We start from the raw sequence: 20,859 nt of genomic DNA on the forward strand, positions 1-20,859 counted from the left end.
TCGTATGTGGTTTTGTTCCTTTCGTTATGAAAGTTTTTCGCTTCTTTCATATCTTTTTCCTGCTCTTTTGTGAATTCTGTAAGCCACCTGATAACAATGGCCCAGAACTGAGCCTCTGACAGGTTTCTTATCTGTTCATCTGTCAGGTTCTCTATCTGCTGCCTGGTGAGTTGTGTTACCGGTATTTCTAAAGTTGCCTGCCTCATTTTGACAGATGCGTTTTGTTTTCTTGGGCTGGCTGTCGGGGGCAGTGCCTGTGTACTTGTCACAAATTAGCGACCTGCGCCTGCCTGTCCGCGACCTATTTCGCAGCCCTGTGGTGCTTTCTTTGGGGGCGGGGGTCCAAGATGGATTCACACAGTTATTCAGCTAGGAGACCGGGATCCGTCCTCCCGCCCCCCTGGGCCTCACTGTTCAAGGCGATGCGGCGGCCGCTCTCCCCAGCTCCGGAGTCGCGCACCGCCAGGGTCTTGGCCGCCGGGATTCCTCGCCGGGGTCGCGCACCGCCAGGGGCTTGCGCAGCCGGGATTCCTCGCCGCCCGCCACTCCGGGTGCAACCGCAAACAGCACTGCCCTCTTTAACTCTTACCTGCCCAAATGGTACCGCTGGTTTATAACTTCATATGTTGGACTTCCGTGTAGTTTTATTTTCTGGAATTTCTAGTTATCCTTTGTTTTGAAGTAGTTGTATTCCTCTATAGTTGTAGAGGGAGACCTAGCGTGTCCGTCTAAGCCTCCATCTTGGCCGGAAGTCCCCAGTGTTTTATTGTGAGCATTTCTCACAATAGTAAAGTTACTTTTGTTTTCCCCTTTGAAATGAAGAAATATTTTGTATGGTAGGTACTTCAAGATTTTGTAAATATATTGTTTTTCACCAAATTTAATGTCTATTTTGTTCAATGGTTATAATTTGTTACATTTTTTTTGATGTTTTAACTGTTGCAGATTTGACCTGTAGGAGCCCCTTCAAGATGACCTCTGTATTCTTTAGACACACCTCCATCATTCCCTAAACACTTTTGTCATCTTGGCACGCGATGTTCCAGGCTCATATTGAAGTTTCCCAACCTCAACTCTGGAATCAGCCCTGGTTCCTTTTCACAACAAACAGTATCTACAGACCATGATTTGCATGCTAGATATACTCTACTCAGCTTCCAACATGTCATCCAGGTCGTCAGCCTTGAACCCTCTACTCTCCTCATCCTAATTAGTTTGTGCTGCCCTATGTGCTGCTGCTTTGCCTTCCCTCATTCCCTATGCAAAGCTACCTAACTGGTTTGGCCCAGTTAGTGGTGTGAGGTCAAATTTTTAAGAAGGGGAGAGAAGAGGAAGACCTAAGGCCCATATTCTAAAGGAAACTCTGAGAAATGGATCCACTTTTTAAAGTTGGAGTGGGAAGGCAGAATTGATGTTGAACTCCACTACAATTTCAACTTGAAGTATATGTACATACATGCATGCATACATACATAGGTACATAATATACAGCCTCTAAAACAAGCCAATTGCTTTCCTAGGTCCTCAATCAAAAAGGAACAATTTGTTTCCACATTCACTGAATGAAAACATGGCTATAATAGATTTATTAAGATATGTTTTTGTTTGGGTCTTTGTTTGGATTCCCCAGAAGCTAACTTTGAGACAAGAATTTAAATATAAGTGATATGTTTGAGAGGTCATCCCAGGAAATACTGGGAGATTAGAAAAGTGAATCAGGAAAAGGAATGAAGATAATAAAAAGTGTGTTCTGAGCCAGGTATCTCTGATGATTTCTGGAGCTTAGCCTCTCAGGGGAACTCTGGAAAATACATCTCACTTATCCCAACTGATGTCCAGGGCAGTAGTGATATTTACCTATCAACTACTCACTTGTGATTGGTTGGGGGTTCTGAGAGGCATTAACTCTCCAGACTTCTGACTGATCCTGGCCATGGGCTAAGGGTACTCTCATTATGAGATAGAAGTCCCCAGGCAGAGAACGGTGGTCTTTGAATCAAACAGGTGTTTCCATGTAACCTAAGACACACAGAAAGGATATCAACAGGACATTACAGTGTTTGCTGCAGGTGCTGTGTCTTTTCAAGGCTCTGTACCCAAAGAGTACATATTATATATTTCAAAGGCATGTTAGATTGTGCTATAATTTGTGTTACACACCACAAGACTCTGGTGAAGCAGAAAAAGTAAGAATATATAATATACATATATAATATATAATAATATAATAATTGCTTATAATATCCTATATTTTGAGTGTTGCAATGCTTAAGAAAACTTCAAAGTAACTATTTAAGGCCAGTATTTTCAAGTATTTACACTTAATGTACAAGGAAACTAAGACTTTGAGAGGATTAGCAACTTGCTCGAAGTGACACTAAGTGGTAGGTGGTGCTGTTGGTTATAAATTGAGAAAGGGTAGCTCCAGAGCTCACACTCACAGACATTTTCTCTGTTTGCTAAAGTGGAGCAGTTGGAACTTTCCCAAAAGCAATAATAGAAGAATGAACTCTGAGGAGGAACCATTGAAATGCTTCTACAATCTATCATCTAGTGAATAAACATCAATTTAGTGATGAAGAAAGCTAGAATTTATTTTTTAATTTTATTTTTATTGTTTTTTCTATTACAATTGTCCTACTTTTCCCCTCATTGCTACCCCCCACCCAGCCTACCCCTTCTCCCACAGTCAATCTCCACCCTGTTGTCCATGTCCATGGGTCATTTATACTAGTTCCTTTACTAAACCCTTCCCCTACTTACCCCCCTTCTCTCCCTCCCCCTCTCCCCTGATAACTGTTACTCTGTTCCTTATTCAATTTTGTTCATTTGTTTGTATTGTTCATTAGTCTCCTGTATCAGGTGATACCATATGGTATTTGTATTTTGTTGCCTGGCTTATTTCACTAAGCATAATTCTCTCCAGTTTCATCCATGTTATTACAAATAGCAGGAGTTCCTTCTTTCTTTCTGCTGCATAGTATTCCATTGTGTAAATGTACCACAGTTTTTTAATCCACTCATCTACAGATGGCACTTAGGTTGTTTCCAGCACTTAGCTATTGTAAACAGTGCTGCTATGAACATAGGGGTGAATAGGCTCTTTTGAATTGGGGTTTCAGGATTCTCCAGGTATTATCCTAGTAGTGGGATTGCTGGTTCAAAAGGCAGTTCCATTTTTAGTTTTTCTGAGGAAATTTCATACTGTTTTCCATACTGGCTGCACCAGTCTGCATTCCCCCCAACAGTACACCAAGGTTCCCATTTCTCCACATTCTCACCAGAACTTGTTGTTTGTTGATTTGTTGATAATGGCCATTCTGACTGGTGTAAAGTTGTATCTCATTGTGGTTTTTAATTGCATTTCTTGATGGCTAGTGATGTTGAGCATTCTTTCATATGCCTATGGACCTTTTGTATATCCTCCTTGAAGAAGTGTTTGTTGAGGTCCTTTGCCCATTTTTTAATTGAGCTGTCTGTCTTTGTGTTGAGATGTATAAGTTCTTTATATATTTTGGAGATAAATCCCTTGTCTGAGGTATCATTGGCAAATACGTTTTTCCATATGGTTGGTTACCTTTTCATCTTTCTAATGTTTTCTTAGTCCCATTTGTTTAGTCTTTCCTTTATTTCCCTTGCCTTAGGAGATGTGTCAGTGAAAATATTGTTACGTGGCATATCTGACATTTTCCTGCCTATGTTTTCCTCTAGGTCTTTTATGGTGTTACGTCTTACATTTAAGTCTTTGATCTATCTTGAGTTTACTCTGGTGTGTGGAGTAAGTTGGTGGTCTATTTTCATATTTTTGCACATCCCTGTCCGGTTCTCCCAGCACCATTTGTTGGAGAGGCTCTTCTTATTCCACTTTATGTTCCTTCCTCCTTTGTCAAATATAAGTTAACCATATAGACCTGGGTTTATTTCTAGGCTCTCTATTCTGTTCCATTGATCTATGTGTCTGTTCTTATGCCAATATCAGGCTCTTTTGATTAGTGGCCTTGTAGTACAGTATTCCCTCACTTATCGTGGGTATTACATTCTAGACCCTCTTGTGATAGGTAAAAATCTGCGAGGTAGGAACCTTATATTTAATTTATTATTTATATATATTTTAAGGCTTTATAAACTCTTCTCACACACTTATAAACTGTTCCCAGACCCTTATTAACCTTATAACAAAAAAGCCATGATAAATAATTAAGTATAATATTTTTTAAAATCCTGTGATACAGTGAGGCCACAATAAGTGAACTACAATATAGAAAGGGACTATTGTATCATTTGATGTCAGGCATTGTGATTCTTCCTATTGCATTCTTCTGTCTCAAGATTGCTGTGGCTATTCGGGGTCTTTTTTGGTTCCATATAAATTTTTGAAGTGTTTGTTCTAGATATGTGAAATACATCACTGATATTTTAATAGGGATTGCATTGAATCTATAAATTGCTTTGGGTAGTATGGACATTTTAATGATGTTGATTCTTCCCATCCATGAACATGGTATATGCTTCCATTTATTTGTGTCTTCCTTAATTTCTTTCTTCAGTGTTATGTAGTTTTCCAAGTACAGGTCTTTTATCTCTTTGGTTAAATTTATTCCTAGGTACTTTATTTTTCTTATTGCTATAGTAAATGGGATTTTTTTCTAGTTTCTATCTCTGATATTTTATTGTTGGTGTACAGAAATGCCTTTGATTTCTGAATATTGACTTTGTACCTTGCTATTTTACCAAATTCACTTATTAGGTTGAATAGTTTTTTTTCATGGAGTCTATAGGGTTTTCTATGTAAACTATCATGTCATCTGCAATTAATGATGGTTTTATTTCTTTTCCAATTTGGATTCCTTTTATTTCTTTTTCTTGTGTGATTGCTGTGGCTAGAATTTCCAATACTATGTTGAATAGGAGTAGAGAGAGTGGACATCCTTGTCTTGTTCCTGACCTCAGGGGGAATGCTTTCAGTTTTTGTCCATTGAGTATAATGTTGGCTTCGGGTTTAAGTGTTTTGTAAAATTCACCTGTGAAGCCTTCTGGTCCAGGACTTTTGTGTGCCAGGAGTTTTTTGATTACCGTTTTAATTTCATTCTTTGTTATCAGTCTGTTCAGGCTTTCTGCTTCTTCTTGATTCAGTTTTGGAAGATCATGTCTCTAGAATTTGTTTATTTCATCTAGGTTGTCAAATTTCTTGCCCTATAGTTGTTTGTAGTAATTTCTTACAATCCTTTGTATTTCTGTGATTTTAGTTGTGATTTCTCCTCTTTCGTTTCTGATTTTTTTTATTTGGGTCCTCTCTTTTTCTTGATGAGCCTGGCTAAAGGCTTGTCAATTTTGTTTATCTTTTCAAAGAACCAGCTCCTACTCTTGTTGATCTTTTGAATTGTTTTTTTAGTCTCTATGTCATTTAATTCTGCTCTGATCTTTATGATTTCCTTCCTTCTACTTGCTCTAGGCTTTGTTTGTTGTTGTTGTTCTAGTTCTTGTAGCTGTAGGGTTAGATTTTAAATTTGAGATTCTTCTATACTTTTTAGGTAGGCATGTATTGCTATGTACTTTCCTCTCAGGACTGCTTTTGCTGTGTCCTATAGGTTTTGGGCTGTTGTGTGCTTATTATCATTTGTTTCCAGGAACTTCTTAATTTCTTCCTGATGTCATTGTTAACCCATTCATTATTTCATATCATGTTATTCATTCTCCATGAGTTTGAATGTCTTTGAGTTTTTTCCTTGAGGTTGATTTCTAGTTTCAAGGCATTGCAATCTAAGATGCTTGATATAATTTCAATTTTCTTGAATTTGTTGAGGCTTGTTTTGTGTCCTACCACATGGTCTATCTTTGAAAATGTCCCATGTGCATTAAAAAAGAATGTATATTTTGCTTCTTTGAAGTGAAAAGTTCTATATATGTCAATTAAGTCCATTTGATCTAGAGTGTTGTTCAATGTCTCAATATCCTTGGTGTTTCTTTGTTTCAAAGGTCTGCCCATTGTTCACAATGGGGTGTTAAAGTCCCCTACTATAAGTGTGTTGCTGTTGATATCCTTCTTGTAGTCTTCCAACATTTTCCTTATATATTTGGGTGCACCTATGTTGGGTGCATACATGTTTACCAGGGTTATATCTTCTTCATGGATTGTTCCCTTAAGTATTATAAAATGTCCTTCTTTGTCTCTTTTTATGGCCTTTGCTGTGAAATCTGTTTTGTCTGATATAAGTGATGTTATCCCAGATTTTTTTTATGTGCATTTGCTTGGAATACTTTTGTCCATCCCTTTAATTTCAGCCTGTGTAGATCTTTTGGTTTGAGGTGTGTCTCTTTTAGACAGCATATATGTGGGTCATATTTTCATAACCATTACACTACCATATGTCTTTTGTTTGGAGCATTTAACCCATTTACATTTAAGGTTATTATTGACAAGTATTTATTCATTTCCTATTGTACCTGAGTTCTTCTCCCTCCCTCTTTTTATTTTTTCTCTTACAGCATTCCCTTTAGCATCTCTTGCAATACTTGTTTGGTGGAGATGTATTCTTTTAGTTTTCCTTTGTCTGGGAAACTCCTTATTTCACCTTCCATTTTGATAGAGAACCTTGCTGGGTAGAGTAGTGTTGGTTGTAGGCCTTTGTTTTTCATTGTTTGAAATAATTTTTTTAAAAGTATATTTTATTGATTATGTTGTTACAGTAGTTCCAATTTTTTCCCCTTTGCTCCCCTCCACCCAGTACCCACTTCCCTCCAGCAATTTCTCTCCCTTTAGTTCATGTCTATAGGTCAAGCATATAAGTTCTTTGGCTTTACCTTTTCCTATATCATTCTTAATTTCCCCCTATCTATTTTATATCAACTGATTATGCTTCTTAATTCCTACACCATATCCCCATTTTTTTTCCCCAACCCCCAGCCGCTCCAGCTGATAACCCTCCAAATGATCCCCATACCTATGATTCTGTTCCTATTCTGGTTTGCTTAGTTGGATTTTGTTTTTATTATTTAGATTCAGTTGTTGATAGTTGTGAGTTTTTTGCCATTTTAGTGTTCATAGTTTTGATCTTTTTCTTAAGTAAGTCCCTTTGACATTTCATATAATAATGGTTTGGTGATGATGAACTCCTTTAGCTTTACCTTGTCTGGGAAGCACTTCATCTGCCCTTCCATTCCAAATGATAGCCTTGCTGGATAGAGTAATCCTGGTTGCAGGTTGCCTTTCATCATATTGAATACTGCTTGCCAGTCCCTTCCTTCCTGCAAAGTGTCCTCTGAAAAATCAGCTGATAGTCCTATAGGCTCCCCCCTTTTGGCAATTCTCTGCCTCTCTCTTGCTGCCCCCAGGACTCTCTTTTTATCTTTTACCTTTGACATTTCAGTCATGATGCATCCTGGTGCGGTCCCCTCTGGGTCTAGCTTGTCTGGGACCCTCCCTGCTTCCCGGACCTGTATGTCCATTTCCTTCACAAAATTTAGGAAGTTTTCCTCATTTTTTTCAATTCTTGCTTCTTCATTCTGCACTTGACTGTTTTTTTCTTCCTTATGTTCCAAATCATTGATTTGAGCTCTAGTTTTCTTCCTTCACCATTAGTTTTGAGTGGATTTTCCTTCATTTCACTTAGCATAGCGTTCACTTCTTCCCTTATGCGTTTGCCATACTCAAGCATGTCTGTCAAGCCTGTGAGCATCTTTATAACTAGTGTTTTAAATTCTTCATCTGTTAGGTTGTCTAACTCCTCATCTGTTAGGTTGACTGTCTCCTTGTCACTTAGTTCTCTCACTGGAACCTTGACCTGTTCCCCCTTTTGGGCCATACTTCTCTGTCTCCTCATTCTGACAGGCTCCCATGTTTGTTTGCCTCCGTGTCCCAGGTAGAGCTGTTGCTCCTGTTACCTTGTAAGAGGCGGAGCCTTAGGTATTCAGTCAGTACTGAGTGACCTGTTTCACCACATAGTGGTGCTGTATGTGGGGGAGGGGTCCAAGAGGGAACAATGCCACCTGCCCAGCACTCGCTCCTTTTCCAGGCACCTCTCCCACTTTTGCACCAGACTGGTGCCCCTCTAGCTGCTGCCCTGGCCATTGTTCTCAGAGTGGGTGGGTCTGTGGATGTTCTAGGTCTGTGGGGGCCCTTTAAACAAGCAGACTCTGCTGAGAGACTGGCAGTTTCTGCCTCCATCCCAACTTCCACTGGCTTGCACAGTCAAAAGCAATGAGGCTTGATTTTCCCCAGTGCTGGGACCATGAGCTGTGAGGTCCAATGAGGAGCTGGGAATGCTCCCCAAGTGTCCCTCCTGAATTTTTAAAATGTGTGACTGCGCTTTCCACCAGCCTGTCGCTGCCACCGCTGCTGCCACCACCACACCACATCCTCTCCTCCCTGGCTCTGCCCCTCCTACCTGTCTAGATGAGTATTTCTTCTTTATATCTTTGTTTGCTGGACTTCCACGCAGTTTGATTTTCTGAAACTTCTGGTTGTTTCCAGTTTTGATGTAGTTGTATTCCTTTTTAGTTGTGGAGGGAGATGTAGTGTGTCTGTCTGCTCCTTCATTTTGGCCGGAAGTCCTGTTTGAAATAATTTTTGCCATTCCCTTCTGGTTTGTAGTGTTTCTGTTGAGAAATCAGTTGATAGTCTTATCAGAGCTCCCTTTTATGTTATTTGCTGTTTTCCTCTTGCTGCCTTTAGGATTCTCTCTTTGTCTTTGAATGTTGCCATTTTAATTATGATGTGCCTTAGAGTGGGCCTTTTTGGGTTCATCTTCATTGGTTCCCTCTGTGCTTCCGGGACTTGCATGACTTTTTCTCTCATGAAGTTAAGAAAACTTTGTCATTAATTTTTCAATCAGGTTTTCTATCCTATGCTCCTCTTCTTCTCCTTCTTTTATCCCTATGATATGAATATTGTTTTGTTTCATGTTGTCCTGCAGTTCTCTTAACCCCTCTAATCCTCTTCATTCTATTTAAGCCTTTTTTCATTTTGTTGCATTGTTTGGGAATTTTTTTCTACAATGTCCTGTAATTCTCTGATCCGATTCTCTGCTTCATTTAGCCTACTTTTGTTTGATTTTACTGTGTTCTTCAGTTCAGAAATTGTATTCTTCACCTCTTCCTGGTTCTTATTGATAGTTTCTATGTCCTTTTTTATGCTGGTGTAGTTCTCAGTAAGTTCCTTGTAGCTTCCATGGAGTTCTTCGTAGTTTCCCTGGAGTTTGTTGTAGTTTTCTTTGAGTTTGTTGAGTTCACTGAGCTTCCTCATTACTGTTTTTTTTTTGAATTCCATGTCTGATAGTTTGCTTACTTCTATTTTATCTGTCTCTCTTCCTGGGAATTCCTCCTTTCCTTTTGGTGGGGTGCTGTTTCTGTTTGGTGGGGTGTCATTCTGCCTCCCCATTTTGGGTACTGGTCTTGTTTCTGCTTCTTAGATTGATTTGTTTTTATTTTCTGCCTTTGTGATGTTATCTTCTTATATACATTTGTTGAGTGGCTGCCTCCAGCTGACGCCACTTGGAGGGCAGCAGTCTGCTTAAGTGATTGCTCCCATAGCACTGAGGATGATTCTGTACTGGGACCTAGTTTGCTGCTCTCCCAGCTCTTTCTCGAGAGCCAGCACCCAAAACTTATTACGAAGTGCCTCTAGCTCACTTCAATGTTTTTTGGCCTCAGCCAGGGTCAAGTGCACTCCCTCGCACAGGCCAAGGGTTGGTTGGCCCATTGAACACCGGGGCAGCTGGGTCCAAGAGGGACTGGTTGCTCACCTGTTCCAGCAGAGAGGAAGGCCTCTGTTCACCAGTAGGCGAGTTTGTTGTGTGCCTGTTGGGATGGTCCCAGGGGTGGCTGGGTACAGAGGTTGGCGGGTTGGTTTTGGGCCTGTTGGGGTGGGCCGTGGGCGCCTGGAGCTTCATAGTTTCTGGCTCATTTTCTAAGCAACTGATTGGAAATCTGCAGATTGCCATCCTGTTTCCAGCACCTACCAAGGAAGACTATCACAGAATTTGGGATTTTTTGAAGAGAACACAGGGAACCTCTCGTACACCCACCTCTTCAGCCTTTCAGGCAATAAGCCCTGAAGTCACTGCCAGAATTTAGACAGGAGGTCTATAAACAAAGATAATCAGTCTTGGGTTCTAATTGGAGCCCTGGTGTAAAGTTTTACCCTGTAGAAGAAACCTATTGAGTTCAAAGCATCAGTATCTTCTATGGAACTCACTTCTGGCTTCCAGAAACTGCTAATGAGAGAATCCCAGTTAATGCAACAGGAAACTAGAGACTGGGAAAACACCATTTGCTGTTCCAGGACTCTGAACTGAGAGTTAATATGAATAAACCATATACTTGGGATTTTTTTCTTACATTTCAGTTTTAAAAGTTATTATGCTTGCTGCTTTGATCCAGATTCTGACAGGGTAGAAATTCTTCATGCAATAAGGCTCTTATTTGCAACATAGAGAAATAGTTGTTGTCTCCAAAATCATCTAACAAAAAGCAAAGCTAGGAGTGTTGATTGTAAACTCAACTGAAGTTCACTTCTGAATGGAAGTGATGGAAATCCATCTGAAGATCCTATGGAATAACTTCTATTGCATTTTTAAATGTCTTTAAGAAATTAACAAACTGTTCTTGGAACATAGGTTCATATGGTGTGAATATGTTTTTGGTTGAAACTACACCACCTCCTAATTTATTAGGAAACTTTAATTTAAGCTTTAATGCATTTTTAAATACTGAGAGGGGTAGGGTTGGAGGATTGGGTGAAAAAGGTGAAGAGGTTAAGAATACAAATTGGTAGTTACAAAAATAATCATGGGGATGTAAAGTTCAGCATAAGAAATGTAGTAAATAATGTTGTGTTAACTATATATGGTGTCAGGTGGGTACTTGAAATATCAAGGGAGACACTTTGTAAAATATGACTGTCTAACCACTATGCTATACATACACCTGAAACTAATACAAAATGATATTAAATATAAACTATAATTTAAAAAAGAAGAAAAATACAATTGTTCAGAAGCATTATTTTATTTGAACTCATGAACACTTTAAGTGTGTGCTTAGAAAAATGAGTAGAGCTATGAATCCAATTAATGTGGATCTGAGCTAAAGATGTTCAAAAGTTTACTAACCCAAACCTGGAGGATTCATTCAACAAGGGGAACTAGACAAAAATGACCAGGGACTCATGAGGACAAAGGAAACTGTGGGGAGGACAATACTAGTCTGACATTAAAAAGCTGTTTCTAACATCCACACCGCTGTTCACAAGAGTTTTCAGACTATGAGGATACCAAACAATTATCTCATTTTCAGGTCCTGGACTGAACTGTTGAATAACGCATTTAGCTTTCGTCATAACTAGGACCCAAACTGTACTCCATCCTAGTCCTGTGTTTGGTATGAAAAAAATTATCAAACTTGCCTACTTCATTTTTGCTTTTATCTTGTGGTAGATGGATATTCTTTGGAAGACCAGACCTTTGCTTTACCAAGACACATACTCCAGTAATCCAGGTGAGTTGAGACTGAAACTTCCCTGCTTCCCTTCAAAGATTTTGTGCAATTAGTTTTCTTTTCAGTCTTGTGTAAGGAAACTTTCAAATAGAAACCACTAAACTCCCAACAAAGTAAAGAAATAGTTTAAAAAAAACAATAACAACCAAAAATGCTTTAATCTGGAATCTTTGGATTTCAGGGTGAATACATTGGCAGATACCTGGTGGAGCTGTGGGGCTAAAACCTGAACTCATTTTGTGTTTGCTTTCATTTCTCTTTTTCTTTTTTGTGGGCTGAATAACATGCCTGCTGATTTTTGGAGACTCAAGCCTACTTGCTGGCCATTAGTCACTCCCTCAGCCTCCATGGCTGCTGACTACGGTACTAAAACAGCACCAAGGTGAAAGAAAAAAAAAAATCAGGAAATAATGTTCATCTGCATGTTCTTTTCCAGAATTTCAACTAAATTTGGAAATTGAAGCCAAGTGGCAAAGTAGAGATTTTTCTTTCCTTGGATCTTCTAATTGCCCCCAAAAGGCAACCCTTGGGAGTGATGAAGATTTTAAGCATTCAAGATGTTTTGACTGTGGGCTGAAAGTCATAAGGTGAATAGATGTCAGCGAATCTGCTGAAAGGCTGACTTTCACTGGTGCCAAACAGGGCTGACTGCACAGTAGTTAAGTGGGGTAGCTGTCAAGGAAAGAGATGCTTTTCCTCCCCTACAGGGACAGTTGAACCACACATTTCCCTCCTTCTTTGGTTCCCAGTTGCCCTGGGCATTTTTCACTGTTACAGCATTTCACTCCTGAAATGAATGGCACTTAGCAGGGAAGGTGTCTTTGGTAAGTATTTTACAACAGTGCAGGAGTGAACACTTTCTTTTTTCATCAGAAGTGAGTTTTTGGTGGCTTTGTGACTGACAGCCTGGAAACTTCTTACCTCCCTTTGATTCAGTGATCGCACGAAGAGCCTCCTTTTCCTAGACATCTGCCAAAGGGGAGGTTATGCTCCTTTCCTCCCTTCCTTCCGCTTTGTTCCCTGCTTCCCTTCCATCCCAAGAGTCATAAGAGAGACTTTTGCAAATCCCTGTGAATATTGACCAGTGAGAGACATCAGGTAACACCACAAATACTACCACCAAATGATTTCTTTACTAAAGCATGTGAGTGTATGGGTGTATGGGGGAGAGTTCCAAAAAAAGCTTGAATGATATGGAAGGTAGTTATAGCTTATTAAAAAGATAGCATAAAGGAGAGGAGAAGAGAAAAGGTAGTCACTTTACAACATCAGCAGACACACCAATTGTAGTTTTTTAAAATGTAGATCTGTCAGCTGTTAATATTCCACTTACAGTCTATTAAATATTGACAAGGTAATTCTACTGCAAGGGGGATAATGTAGAGTTCCAAAGACAGAATGTGTCCTCCTTAAGGACAAGCATTATATCATACTTATTACTGCTACCCAGAGCTTACCACAGGGCTTGGCACAAAGAAAGCACTAGATAAAGATTTGTTAACTTGATGTGAAAAAGAGTTAGTAGATCACTACATCATGAACTCTGCAAAAGTATTTATGAGAACTAGGGCAGTGATTATATGTAAGTGGAAGTTGATTTATCTGTTATTCTGACCTGTACTTCATTAGCACAATCGCTCTTCTGCAGGATGATGCACCCAAGACGTTACAAGGGCTTAAAGTATCATCGGAAGCATCCAAGAAAAATTTGATTATATTCTATATAATTTTTGTACTTTTAGTCTTGATTATTTTACTGGACTTCCATTCTTTGAAAATTAGTAATCTATTAATGATATATAGGATAAATTGCTGTAATCAAACTCTATAATTAACCAAAATGCTGAATGTGTTGAGATTAAATAATGTTTTTAGGTGGACAGGGCTGGGGAATACTGACTTGGCTGTTGCTAGCTTTGTGATCTTGGGCAGGTCCTCCTTAGCCCCTCTAAACTTTAGATTCTTTATCTCTGTGAAGTAGGAAGAACATCTCCTCCCTTCAGGGCAGATTAGGCTGATTAAAGGAGGTAATGTTTGTGCTCAGCATGGTGACAGGTACAGTATTTGGAAATCCTTCAGGAGGTAGTTGGAATAAGAAGGGCAGCCACCCTCACATCTACCCCTTGTTCCCCTGCTGTGTCCTGTGATCCCTGTGGAAGATGTATTGGAAGAGAGGAAACCCTGGTTGTGTGCCACCGGGCATCCTGTATTTCTGCTCAAGAGCTTGAAGCCTTATATTAAGAAGGAAAGCAACAGTTACTGGGGAAGCTTTTTCAGTCTTTGACAGCATGTTATTAGTATCATGGGTAAAATTAGTCTAGATGTATATTTTTCCAAATATAATTTGTTACTTTATAAGATGGATCTGCATGCATACCTGTGTTTTTTCCTCCAGTCCCACAGGCAATTCGAGATCAGTTCACTGAAAATGCCATCTGTTCTTTGTAGTCAGAAATAAAAAGAAAATGAGTTTTTAGTATCACTGAGATTTGCATTTGAGTAATAAGTGTCAGATACATTGGTAACCTTTTCTTTTAAGTGTGAAGTTAAATATTTGTGACTTTACTAAGTGTTGGGAAACAAGATGTTAATACTGTAATTATCTTTTTCCTGGATGAGATAATATTAAGAACCAGGTTTAATAAAATTTACTGAATAAAATGATGAGAATGAATGAAAGATGAGTTGGCTGGCTTTCCTTTCTCTGTCTTGGTGGAGCTCAGGTTAGACAGATGGAGAAGAATCATGTGGTGCTCAGGCTACCCTTCTAGGATACCCAGACCCATTTCTGTGAGCTAGATAAGGGCTGAAAATCTGGGGAGACTGTCTTCTGACAACAGTTGGCTTTGTAGGGATAGAAGCTCCAAAAAGCCACTGAAAAATTTTAAAGAATTACAGATTCTGCCCCTTCTTCCCACCCCTGTCTACCTGCCATTTCAAAGTTCCCCAGATTATTCTCACTTCTGACACTAACTGTAAATTCAGAGATCTCCAAGATTATCCTCAAGTTTAATAATTCACTAAAAGGACCCATGGAACTCAGAAAAGCTATTCTACTCATGGTTAGGGTTGATTACAGTGAAAGGGTGCAGATAAAATCAGCAGAGGTAAGAGTGGCATAGGGCAGGGTCCAGGAGACAGGACACAGAGATTCAAATTGTTCTCTCCCAGTGGAGTTGTTGGACAGTCCCTGTTCCCCTCAACATTGATATATGGCAATACACACGCAGTATTGCCAACCAGGGAAGTTTATCCGATCCTTGATTTTTTAGTTTTTTTTTTTTTTTCTCAGTCACATAATCATGGTTGACCATCCATGTGGTTGACCTGAGCCTTCATCTCTTCCCTAGATTGAGCTGATGCCACCAAGGCTCCCCACTGTAAGTTACTATGTTAGCATAGATTATCTAGTGTGGCCCAAATCTCCTAGGTGAACAGACACTGCTCTGGAGAAAGGTCATTCCAAGGGCTCAGAGGTTATATCCCAAGAACTGAGGACAAGATCAAACCTCAATCTGGGCAAGTTTAATCCTTTATTGCGCACTACCCTGCCCTCTCCCAAACTAGAAACACACTTAAGATGCTAATACAAAATTCAAGTGAGATGGCTACATAGAACATGTAGAAAAGTAATATATCTAGTCTAGCCATTTCCCATGTAGGTAGGATCCTGCCAGAATTGAGGACATGGGCAAATTCTTGTAATTCCACCACCCTTTTATGTTTAGACATTACCTCACCACACCATAAATGAGAAAGTCTATATATAATCTATGTGATTTTATTTAAGGGATTATTTGTAAATATCATTTTCCTGATTATTGAATCAAATGTAGCACTGGGAAGCAACATGCTCATATTTTGGAGGAAGTGCATATTCCTGCTAGTGTCTGTTAAAGGAGAGAGAATTCTTCTAAATATTCAGGCTCACTCATCCCAAACACTGAAGAATGCTCTCTTGGGAATTTAAGAGAATAGAATGGCTTTCTTTCTTTCATCTTATGTATTCATCCATATGAGGAAAGTGTGGGAGAGGGCACCTTAATCAAAATTTGCATTTTCTCACTACATTTCAAATAAACCTATTGTTAGGATGTATTGAAATATCATCAAAAGTTTATTTCCTTCCATATCTCACCTCCCACTTGGGTCCAACTTATCACGCAACTTAGGAATCATAAATTCAAATGTCTATGGAACTAGGTGAGTAATAAAAATGTGTAGAAATGGAACAAATATATAACAACAAATATTATGGGAGAGTGTAGCAAAATGGAGATTTTCAGTCTGTTAGAGAATTTATATTCAGATTTACAAAATATTTTACAGGAAAATAAAACACATCTTTTGGCAGACATGGCTCATGAATCATCAGTCTGGGACTCTGATAACAAAGGGATACAGGAGCAAATGCCCAAATACTAGTAGTTTAGAAGATAGAGCTGAACCTTTGGCTCAGCATTTCAAATATTTTCACATTATACAATCTGGCTTGATGTCGACTACAAAAATTCAATTTCCCATATTTCCTAAGAAATGTGAAAGTAAAATTAAACCAAAAAATGCATAAATATTGGATGGATGCATGAAGCAAAAAGAATTACCTTTGGTACATTATCCATCTTTTAGTCTATAAGGTATGGACTCGTAATGCTGGTAGTTGTACTTGACCTGGAAAGGGAGAACCAATGAAAACTTTTGATTTAAAAGCACCTAAACTGCTCTGTGATAGGAATAATAGCAATATACATTTTAAGGTAACAGGAAGTAAATAACAATATCAAATCTTTAAGTTCTAGACAGTGAAACAAGAGTGATAGTGAGACCTATACAATAACATTTTTGACATTTCCTATCTAGTTTAAGGTCACACAAAGTATATTGTCTATAAAATATATTTATGGAAAGTAAATCTATAGTTATTTGGTGGAGATTGAAATAAAGTCTAGCTTCCTGCACTTCTGGTACATAGTAGGCATTCAATAAATCTTTACTGAACAAATAAAAAATACTTGCTCGCCTCTCTCAGTATCTTGGCATACTGCATTTTCTGATCATGTGCAGCCTTTTTCAAATGAAGAAACATAAACTATGCACAGTAAGCGGTGACTAACTCCTTTTCAACTAACCCCAAATAAGAAGCCGAAAGACCAGTATTTGAAGGGAAATTATTCTCTTGACAAAACTCTAAGTACTTAAACTTTTATAAGGCAGGCTTTCCCAATGAGATTTTATATCCAAAAACTTTCAGTAAAGAATTGCCGTAAGCAAGCCCAACTTCAGGTCCTTATCCAAACTCTAATTAATCTCTGAACCTTTTGAGGTTTTCTGAGTTCTAAAGAAGACCGATGAAACCAGAAAGGGCAGACAAACCTCAGAGAAAAACCAAACAGAAAGATCATAGGAAAAGCTACAGAGTCCAGAAAGATCACACAGGTATTGGAGGGGAGCAGAGGAGGGCACCTAAATGCTTACCAAAATAGAGGAGAAGGATAACAGAGGAACAGGGGCAGCCTGGAGAGAGCCAGGGCGGCAGAGCAATCACAGACGAGGTGTAGAGGGCAGAGAAAGCACTAAGAAAACAAAACCGAGTGGAGAGATTACAGAGGAGCAGAGGGTGAAATTGAGGAGAGAGCAATCAGTACCGAGGAGGAGGGGCAGGAAACATGCTCTTAAGAAGGGCTACACTCTAAATTCTGAAAAGTATGTTTGTAAGATCTCATTATGATTGTGATAGTTTGAGACCTGGAAGAGTTTTTTTTTTTTCTCCTTTTCTTTCTTTTTTTTTCTTCTCCCCTCCCCTTGTTTCATCTCCTCTAACAGAAGAGGTAGGAGAGTAGAGAATGCAGGTGATTTGGTTATTTTCTCTACACGTTTTGCAGTTTGATTACCAGTATGCCACGCTAAATAAATGAGACTTAAAAGATGCAACTGACATGAAATAGAATATGTTATCTTTCTTCCTTCTGAAAATTCTCTATCCTTCTTCCTTCCGAAAATTCAGTGTGAAGAAACTATTATATTTGATGAGGAGAAAAGCAAAACAGAATGCTAGTAACAATACAGCAAAATAAGTGTTTGTGTGTGTAAGTATTCAACAGTGGTAATTTTTACTGGACAGAATCCCTTTATTACATGATGAAAGAATAGCTTGAATGAATCTTGTTTCTATAATATGTGTCACAGACCACTTATACATGTCACAGTGCTTGGAGTCAAAGAGTTTTAGCAGATCTCCTTGGAGTTTATATCTTTTCCCATTCAACCTCAGCTTTTACAGATGTCTATCCAGAGAAATTGGCATACTGTCTTAAGGCCTTACGCTGTTGAGTAGTAAAATTTTAAAGTTTGTCCGTAAAAAACGAAATTCTGACAAGATGTGTAACTTGCCTCATGTTCTCAGGTTCAGAATCATAAATTATCCATGGGTAATGTTGAGGTAAACTGTCATATATAATTGAAATTAAAAGCAGAAAAGCAACTATTTTAGTACAGCCCTTGGAATAACCCCTTGGCCTCCCTTCTGTCTGTTTCTGTTGTAACATGTTGATAAGAACTAGCTCTCTTTCTTTTCTCCAGTTAACTCTCACATGTACACCCTAACCTAGTACTTCAGGGTTTGTTTTATTTTGTTCTGTTATTGTAAATGTGTGAGGTTTATTGAAGAGTAAGGTGGGAAGGAGAGGTCAAGTATGAGAGGAAATGAATAAGCCATATGCATCACCAGTATAAAAGGATGCCGCTAAGATCATAACAGGTAAAGACAGTTATCTTCATATTTGAAATGCAGTATTGAATTTTTATTCTTATAAAAAGTTCCTTTTCTCTAACCTGTCTCACTACTGAACAAGAAGCCAAGAGTTCACAGTCCTTACTAATCCTAACTTAGACTTACTGGGTAAGAACACGCTACTCTCAAACTACATCACTACATTGCACTTCAGATCTTTGTTCTGAGTTAATACAATGGAAACTTTTAAAATGACCTCTCACTTCCAGCAGGAACTGGATTACAATAGGCCCTCAAGCTCCAGCATCATTCATTTCACCATCAAAATAAAGTCCTCTGTCCAGTTTAAGAATCTTCATTATGCTATTTATTTTTTATCAAAAACAATTTGTATTAAGTTGTTTAACAATAATCACATGATAGTCATCTATTGGCGTGGAAAGATTCAAAGAATTAGAAGATACTCCCTTTTTAAAAATTTTTGCTAGGAGGTAAGATGGATCTTTGTGAAATCTTGTATTTATTTATATTGATTTATGTGCATCTCATTCTCCTTCAAGTTGTAAGATCTATAACGTTATAGAGTTTGGTTTCTCCTCCTTATGTAACTCCCATAGCCTGGAACACAATAGTTGTTATTTCTTGATTAATAAACCTCCTTCCAGAATCTTAGCAGGATGTCTGACTTGCTTAACAGTTGATATGGGCAAGCCAGTTTGATTTTCTTCAGCCACTGGCTCCATTATTTTCCTTCTTCATCTTATAGTTTTCAGAATTTATCCCATTGACTATTATCTTTGATTTTTCCATGTCTAGTTCTTTTCCCTTTCACTCTGAGAAAATGACACCAACATTACTTTGTGAACTTGCAGCAAGGACCAAATGAAAGGCTGTACACATCTGGAATGTAGGTATGGAAAGCTTTACAGGCAGAAATTACTTTTATAAAGCTGTTTCCTTTAGTGTGAACGTAGAGAATAGGCAATTTACTTGTGAAACAGTATAAATAGATTATTCATAAATTTGAGTCAGAAATATGTTAGCAATTCTATACATTTAGTAACAATTAAAAACAATTCTTGGTCAGTGCAAGGCGCCGCTGCCGCAGCCGCGGGAGCCGTGATGCCTAAAGGAGGTAGAAAGGGAGGCCACAAAGGCCGGGCACATCAGTAAACGAGCCCCGAGGAGATCGATGCACAGCTCCAAGCTGAAAAGCAGAAGGCCAGGGAAGAAGAGGAACAAGGAGAAGAAAGTGGAGATGGGGCTTCAGGTGACCCCAAAAAGGAGAAGAAACCACTAGATTCAGATGAGAGTGAGGATGAAGAAGATGATTACCAGCAAAAGCGCAAAGGTGTGGAAGGCCTTATCAACATCAAGAACCCCAACCGCGTGGCACAGACAACCAAAAAGGTCACACAACTGGACTTGGATGGGCCCAAGGAGCTTTCAAGGAGAGAACGAGAAGAAATCGAGAAGCAGAAAGCAAAAGAGCGTTACATGAAAATGCATTTAGCTGGGAAGACAGAGCAAGCCAAGGCTGACCTTGCCCCGCTGGCGATCATCCGTGAACAGCGGGAGGAGGCCGCTAGGAAGAAAGAAGAGGAGAGGAAAGCCAAAGATGATGCAACTTTGTCAGGGAAACGAATGCAGTCGCTCTCCCTGAATAAGTAGCGTGGCCTGAGGGAGGAGATACCAGGGAGCTGGGCCATGGCGGCCAGGACTGATGCTCTGTCTTGCCCACCCTGTGCCCTGGCGCCGCTGCAGCAGCCCCTCAAGACAAGGAGTCCCCCACGGCCTGGGGCTTCCTCTTCATCTTGGCACAAAAACCATTTGGGGGATGGTGGTGGGGGGCTGGGGGGAGAGGACGGCTGCTATCTTTGACACAGAAAGATGCAGGACAGCATTTCATATGTAACCATTTGAATGTTTTTTGCTGTTCTTAGAACTCAGACCCTTATTGGGGGTGCTTGGGAGGTGGGGTAAGAAGAGCTCCCATTTGTCCAGTAGATTGCATGGTAAGGGGTACTGGTGAGTTTTTGACAACCAGTCCATCTCTGTTGCCTGGGTGCTCATTCAGGGTCTGTTAGCTGGGAACCTGTACTCCTGGGTCCCTGAGGATCATGGGTTGTCCCATGGCCTCCCCTATGCCCTTCTCTGCCCCATTCCCACCCTTCTGGCCAGGGCCTGTTCTTATAACCCTCTCCATGGATCATTTCAAGAAACCTCTGTTTACTGTGCAACACCCAGGCAAAACATGTTCCGCAAATCCAACTTGTATATTTGGCAGATTAAACTTGACATTATCATATAAAAAAACCAAAAACAAAACAAAATACAATTCTTTAGGAAGCCAGTTATCACTAATAGTAATCATTAAAAAATAAATTAAAAAAGAGGTAATAGAAGAGCAATTTCGTTCCACTGTTCAGTGGACCAGAGATATACAATTAGGTGCAAGCACCATGTAAATGTGCATGATACACTATCATAGGCACACTCAGTTAGCCTCACAGACCTGGCGAATATTGCCGGGCAGGAGTGTAGACTCGGCAGCAAGAGTGCCTAGGTCAGAATCTGGCTCTTTTATTTAGTAGCTGAGAGATCTGTTTGCCCCTTTTTGCCCTATCTGTAAGATG

At 39.4% G+C, this 20,859-nt stretch overlaps 1 pseudogene; it reads left to right on the plus strand.

The window, feature by feature from the left end:
- Positions 1-19,345: 19,345 nt before the first annotated feature.
- Positions 19,346-19,933, plus strand: LOC149996017 (28 kDa heat- and acid-stable phosphoprotein pseudogene; annotated as a pseudogene).
- Positions 19,934-20,859: the final 926 nt, after the last annotated feature.

This window comes from Furipterus horrens, unplaced genomic scaffold, assembly GCF_987537825.1.
Source record: "Furipterus horrens unplaced genomic scaffold, mFurHor1.1.pri manual_scaffold_12, whole genome shotgun sequence".
Classification (NCBI taxonomy): domain Eukaryota; kingdom Metazoa; phylum Chordata; class Mammalia; order Chiroptera; family Furipteridae; genus Furipterus; species Furipterus horrens.